Here is a 7,640-nt window from a genome sequence, read left to right on the forward strand (position 1 = left end):
TTCTTCCTAATATAACTAAACATATCTGATATTTCAGATATTATTTTCTTAAAAAAATATCATATATATTTAATATTCACATCACTATCGCACATCTAAAACTAAGTTAGAAACATTGTCGTGTACAAATATTAATAATATCTTTTAAAAATGTTTTATTTTATTTTTGATACATTAACTAAAAAAGTTTTATGAGGAAATCTATCATCAACGTAGTCTTAAGGTGACCTCATATATTCAAAAAAAAGTAAGAAAATAAAATAATATTTAAACTAAATAGTGATTGATTGTTACTTTTCTTTAAAAAAAACAAAATAAAGTAGAATACGACACTATTGTTTTCACAGATATTTTTTAGTTAATAAGTATTAATTTTTTTTCAAGTTTTATAATATGAATCTATAATTATTAGTTAATAACAGAAAATTCTCTTATTATGTGCAAAACACCTTATAAATGTTTTGTATTTTTTTCTTTATTTTAATATTGAAGTAATCTTGGTTGCTTGAAGACCGTATTGAAGCAATCTTGGATGGCTTCTCTGATGATTACAACTCTTTCATTACCTCCATTATATCAATGTTGGATCCATATATTTTGAAGATATTGAAACTCTTCTTATAATTCAATAGGAACGTTTTGAAAAGACACGTATTTCTACTAAGAATCGTATTCAAGCTCATAACATTTTCGTCTCATCCTTCTCACGTTTTCATTGTTTCAACAAACTAGGTCGTGGACAATCTCGTTCATCCGTTTCCAAACCATCACAACGATTTTCCAACCAACAATATCATTCAAAGAATGCTTTGTAGTCACCTTCCAATTTTCACAAAACTCTGTGCTAGATATACAAGAAACTTGGATTTTATGCCGAAAATTGTTGGCATAAGTATGACAGGTCATCTCAATTTGTGATAAGTGGTACTACCTCTAAATTTTCTCCTTCAGTTTTTATGATGGTGAACCCTCCATTCTTGGTGCACCACCACTCGTTCCAAACAGCCTTTGCTATTATGACAGTGGCGCAACTCATCATCTCACATATGATGAATCAACTTTCACCAACAAAATTCCATACACAGGTTCTTATTCTGTAACCATGGATAATGGTCTTGGCTTGCCTATTAAACATATCGGCTCAATTACTTACACTGGTTCTTCTTCTTCAATTTTTTTTCTCTAAATCAACTATTACATTTTTTCTCATATTACAAAAAAATCTTTTAAGTGTTTCTTAATTTGCTCACGATAACAATGTCTTTATTGAATTTTATTCTGACCTTTGTTATGTCAAAAAGAAGGAAACAAAGGAAATATTACTTCGAGGAAGACTTAAAAATGGTCTAATGTGTTTGATGAATTTGTTCCTATTTATTAATTTTTTGTTAACTCTTCTTCTGTTAAATCTTTGTCATATACTTTTAAACTATGGCGTCATTGTTTCGACATACAGATGCTAATATCATTCATAGAATATTGAAACATTGTAATGTTGCTCACAATATCAATCAAAAAATTTGTGACTCTTGCGTGCTTGGTAAAATGCATCAACTCCCATTTTCTAACCCTACTATTGTGACTACTGAACCTCTTCAACTTGTATTTCTTGATATTTGGGGTCCAACACCTATATCTGTTTCTAATAGTTCCTTCTACTACATATTGGTTATAGACCTACACATAAAGGCTACCTATGTTTCTCACCAACTGGTAAACTTTATATCAGTCATCATGTTTTATTTGATAAAAATGTTTTTTCCTTTATATCACATTTTCTACTATATCTTGATATGATTTATACCCATCCATCAACTTTACCTTTAATATCATCTTCTACTGCTACTCTTTCTTCTGATATCACTAATGATATCAATCATCCTCTATTTATATCTCTATCTCTAACCCCTTTTGCAGATATGTCGTCTCAACGTCTCATTAAAAACAACCATCTAATGGTTACTCGTGGGAAGTCTAGCATATTCAAACCTAGAACCTACATTACATTTGTCATATCTTTTTTTGTTCCCACAACAGTTAAAAATGCTCTTCAACAACCTCACTGTTATTTTGCCATGCATGAAGAATACAAAGCTCTATGTGCAAATCAAACATGGTCCTTGACTACTTTACCTCCTAGCATTCAACCTATTGGCTGCAAGTGAGTTTTTAAAAATAAATACAATCCTGGTGGAACCTTACACAGACATAAAGCAAGGTTGGTTGCCAAAGGTTTTCATCAACTTGAAGGTTTGGATTATTCTGAAACATTTAGTCTTTGTAGTCAAACCAACTACAATACACATTATTCTAACTCTAGCTTTATCATATAATTGGCATATTAATCAAAAAGACATTAATGATGCTTTTCTTTATGTTCATTTGCAAGAAAATGTCTTCATGCTTCAACCCCCTAGTTTTGAATATGCAAACTCCAATCGTGTTAGTAAGTTACACAAAGCAATTTATGGCCTCAAACAAGCCCCAAGATCATGGTTTCAGAAGTTGAGTACTGTCCTTTCTTCTTTTGAATTTTCATCTACTAAATCTGATTCTTCGTTATTCATTAAGTCTCAAAATAATGTTACTTTGTTTGTCCTCATTTATGTGGATGATATAATCATCACAGGAAGTTCCTATGCGGCTATCAAGTCTCTTATACACTCATTTCAAAATCATTTTGGCCTAAAAGACCTTGGCAAGCTTAATTACTTCCTTGGTGTAGAAATCTCGTGGACAGCTGATGGTTCTCTTCATCTTTCACAAAATAAATATATCAAAGATCTTTTACATAAATCAAGCATGACTTTATCAAAATCTCAGCCTACACCCATGGTTTCTTCTACTTGCCTATATCAGGATGGCACTACAACCTTTGAAAATGCTTTGCTATATCGCTTTGTCATCGGATCCCTACAGTATCTTCTTATCACACGTCCCAAACTCTCATACAGTGTCAATAAAGTCTGTCAATTTATGCATCATCCACAACAACATCATTTTGAAAGTTATAAAGCAAATTCTTCGCTACCTCTAGGCTCTCAGACTCATAATCTTCTCCTTCGCTAGTCTTCCCAACTTAATATTCAAGCCTATGTCGATGTTGATTGGGGTTCATTTCCGGATGATAAAAAATCCACCAGTGGGCATACAGTTTTTCTTGGAAACAATCCTACAACTTGGGCATCCAACAAACAAAAGGTAGTCTCACGGATAACAATCGAAGTTGAATACTGTAGTATCGCAACAACTCTAGCAGAAATCAAGCAGACAAACAATCTGCTTTATGAGTTATGTATTCAAATTACACCTCCATCCATATATATTGATAATCTGGGAATTGGTCTTCTTGTTGTTAATCTTGTCATGCATTCTAAGACCAAACATTTTGATTTAGATCTTCACTTTGTACGTGATTCTATTTAGCAAAAGCAACTTAACCTTACGCATATTCCTGGAACCACTCAAATCACTGATATACTTACCAAGTTTTTGACTACTTCTTCTTTTCACTCATTCAGGGATAAACTAATGGTTGTTCCCAATCCCACCATTAATTTAAGAGGAATATTTATTAATAACAAAAAAACTTGTTTATTATCTACAAAACACCTTATTAAAGTCTTGTATTTCTTCTCCTTCATTTTAATAATATATTCAGTTTTCCTTCTCTTCTGTCTCATGCAACTTCCTTTTGCTTTCCGTATCTCTTCCCTATCTGTTATTTGTTACAATAATCCTTCCAATATAATGTGAACATAGGTATATAATCTCCGAGTTAAATATTTTTTTTTATATAATCATGATGGAATTATTTATCATTAAAAATTGAAGACCTTAATAATATATAAGATTTAATTTTTTTAATATATTATTTCGTATCTAAAATGGTATTATTAAGATTTAAATATAAATTACTTAATTAAAGAACACATATCTTTGTACCAACCAATATTGATAATTCATCGAGTTTAATATGTATTACTTTATTAGCATAAAAAGTTAAATTTTTATCTTTTGATTTTTTGAGTTAGATATATTAGTTGGAATTTCTTGTATATCCTTTGATTTACTATGTATGTATTATGCTCATAAATAACCGATTTTATTAAAATTCATTTATTGTGTTTGATATGGCATAAAAAAAAAATTTGTCTTCTCCTACTATTTGTGTATATATATATTAAAATTGATTTATGTTTTTATTTATTTAAAATGTTTATCTCTTTAAACTTTTTTCTTTTCTCTTCCCTATAACTTTCAGACTTGAATACTTTTTTATTTATTTTCAGTTTTAAATATTAGATCAAGTTTTTAATTAGAATAAAGGTTTTAAATTAGAATAAATTTTTCTTTGCTCTAAAAATTTGATATGTTATGCATCAAGATGAAATTGTATATGATGTAATTAATAGGGAAACATGAATTTGGGTTAATCAAAGTCTATAATGATATTTTTGGTTTTTAACTAATAAGTTATGACTTTTTAATTTGTATTGGTGTTATGAGGAGTTTTTTTTTTTTATAGAACTAGTGAAAACAGGAAAGGAGAGTCCACTTAAATTTGTTAAATTATTTTGAGAAAATGATATTTTGAAGATTTAATATTTGAAATTTCCTATTGGATTGAAATTATATAAGTGAAAAACTTAAGAAATATGCATGAGTTTTTATACATTTTTTAGATTTGAGATTAATTATTGTTTTTATGTTTAATAAGATAAAATGTATGTGATAAGTAAACAAATTTTGTATAAACCCTTAAAGTTTTATAGTTTTATTAGTTTGAACGTAACTTTTTATTGATTGATTATGTTATGTTTGGATATTATAGTTGTTGTGACAATTGGATTGAGTATTTGAATGTACAAAATAAGGTTTTATGTTGATTGAAAGATTGAATATTTGATTGAAATTAAATTTGGACTAATATATTTTGATTTGTAATGAATAAAATATATTTAGAAAGAAAAAAAAAACATGCCATAGTTTAATTTTGAAAGATAAACATGACTTTCATAGTTGATTTTGATACAAATGTGTTATTTTATAAACAAGTTGATTATATAAATTGAATTGAAGTTTGTTAAAAAAAAAGTATAAATCAAAGATGTGAGAAATTTTTGTAAAATTAGTTTTAATTTTTACTTCTTTCATTAGTTAGTTAAACATTAGAATAATATGCAATGTAAAATATTGAAGAAAGAAAAGATACTCAATATTTTTATAATGGTTCATCTAATCTCATAAAGTATGACTACTGTTGCGAAGTACAATTGAGTACTCTTTGATTAAATCACTATTGGCTAATATTGAGTATTCTTGACACTAGTCATTCTAGGCTCAACACTTAGTATTCTTGACACTAGCCTTCTCGGCTTAATACTAAGTATGTTTTACACTAGTTGCTCTTGGGTCAATACAATTATAAGGTCTGAGTGATCAACAAATCACTAGTTTTTGCTCACTAGAGAGTGTATTGTCTTTCGATGTATACAAGGTTTGATCTCTCTCAACTAGTAGGTAAGAATGAAGATGAACAATGCTCTTACAAAACTTTAGGACACAAAAAATTCAACAAAGTTTCAGCACTTGCAAAGTATGGCTCACTTTCTTTTCTTCGAAGCATGTCTTCTTATAGATTTTAGAAAATAGTTATTGCATTCCCTTTTTTGGTCGTTGAGTAGCTGCGAACATTAAATGCATAACGTAGAACATTAAATTCGCTTATATTCTTTACACAACCTCTCTTATAGTTAATAATATTTATCTTCCTCAGTAGCAGATCCTTTTACACTAAACATTAGTTAAAAATGGACATCGTACATGATAGTTAGCTGTGCCAAAGTTAAAACTAAACATGTCAGGGAAGTTGGTAGTCATTTCAGATTTAGCTCTTATCCCAAGGTATATTTGAATGTTGTTGCTTGGTGTAGATCTTCCTAAGACATTCTCTATTTCTTCAAACTTAATTTTTAGAATATTCTTCATGCGTGTTAGCTTGAAGTCTTGGTTTGTACTTATTGTATGAGTGATCTTCAATTAACTTCTCAGACAAAGAGGAACTTGGTTCTATTGTTTTCCAGATGAAGCATATGCATTTGTGATTTGATCAATGTTTGTTAGATGCAACTACTTCATATATTCCAAGAACTAGGCTTGTTTTGTTCAAGCAAATAATTAAAATATTTAGGGTGTTGTATTTTTAATGTAACAATCTCCCTCTAAGATTAAGACCTCTCAACAAGTGAGAAACATTCTCAATCAGAGAGTAGTAATGGAAGCACACAAAATTTATGGCTCACTCCCCAAAGTATAAGTGCTCTGAACAACAAATATGAAATACAAACATAGTAAGATTATGCACACTAAATATTTTTTTCACGTTCTATATTTGTGGTCTCTTGTATGTTTCGTGTTTGTCTTCTTCATCTTCAAGGTCTTTATATAGATTCCAGATAGTGATCGTTGAAGCTTTAAATTATTCTCTTGTTCACAAAGTCGTTAGACACTGGATATGGAAGTTCTTTAATCTGATTGATCCTTCTACATCTTGGACATTAAATGTAATTTGAATTGTTTCTTTTCTTTGTCCAAATGTGAATGTTGATACTTCAATATTTTATTCTTGAGTATCTTTATCGTATTCTTCAATGATGTGTATTATTCATCATCTTCTTCTCATTAGACGCTAAATATGACAACCTTTGCTTTGATTTAATTTTCCGCATCTTTGAGCATGTGAAATTATTTGAATTGCTTCCTTTCAAATATCTAAACCTTAAATTCTTTGTGACTAATTCTCCAATCATGTTGTGTCTCCATAAATGCAGCAGATGTTTGTTAAAGAAACTTTAGCATCGTTGATATATGTGCATCTTTTCACTTTGAATTTTGTTTTATACTTGTGGTTGTGCGAACGTTGATAGATATATATGGCAATGCTTGAATCATGTTCTCCACTTCTTCTCACATACTCATTGTTTTAAATTGTTTCCTTAACCAACTAAATAAGAACGTTGTACTGAATCTTAATGTATCCGACGTTGAATTAGGAATATTCTGATACGAGCTCTGAATACTTCTTTGTTATATGATTATTGGAATTAATCAGTTGCACCTGTGATGAATTTTTTACGGCAAGTGCACCGCGTTTGTCAGAAGTAATAATTGTCCCTAAGGACGGATATCGATCCCACAAGGAACAGTAAATTATCGAGTACAATAATCACTAAATATAAAAACAGAACAATAAAAAAAGTTTTGAATTAATTGTGTTGGCACTGATCAATCAGAAAACAGACAAAGAATTGGTTGTTTCAAGTTGGAAAAATAGGGATTAGGTTTCATCTGTCTCCCTCTTATATATTTTGATTAGCATGTCAATATTAAGTTCTTTTATTGAAATTGATGCCCGTATAAAATTCATTTATATCGATTCCTCGCATATAAAATCCTTAAGAATGTTCTCTAACTATCGATCCCTCGCATAATTATAAGAACAACTTAGAATGAAGTTTAGACGTTAATGGCAATTAATATTTCAAGTCTATCCCTAACACTCAAATATGTTAAGTATTGTTGTTTAGGTCCAAACCCTAAAAATACCTCCCGGTCAGATTTAAGATTCTCAATTTGTC

Source organism: Phaseolus vulgaris, chromosome 6 (assembly GCF_000499845.2).
Source record: "Phaseolus vulgaris cultivar G19833 chromosome 6, P. vulgaris v2.0, whole genome shotgun sequence".
Lineage (NCBI taxonomy): Eukaryota > Viridiplantae > Streptophyta > Magnoliopsida > Fabales > Fabaceae > Phaseolus > Phaseolus vulgaris.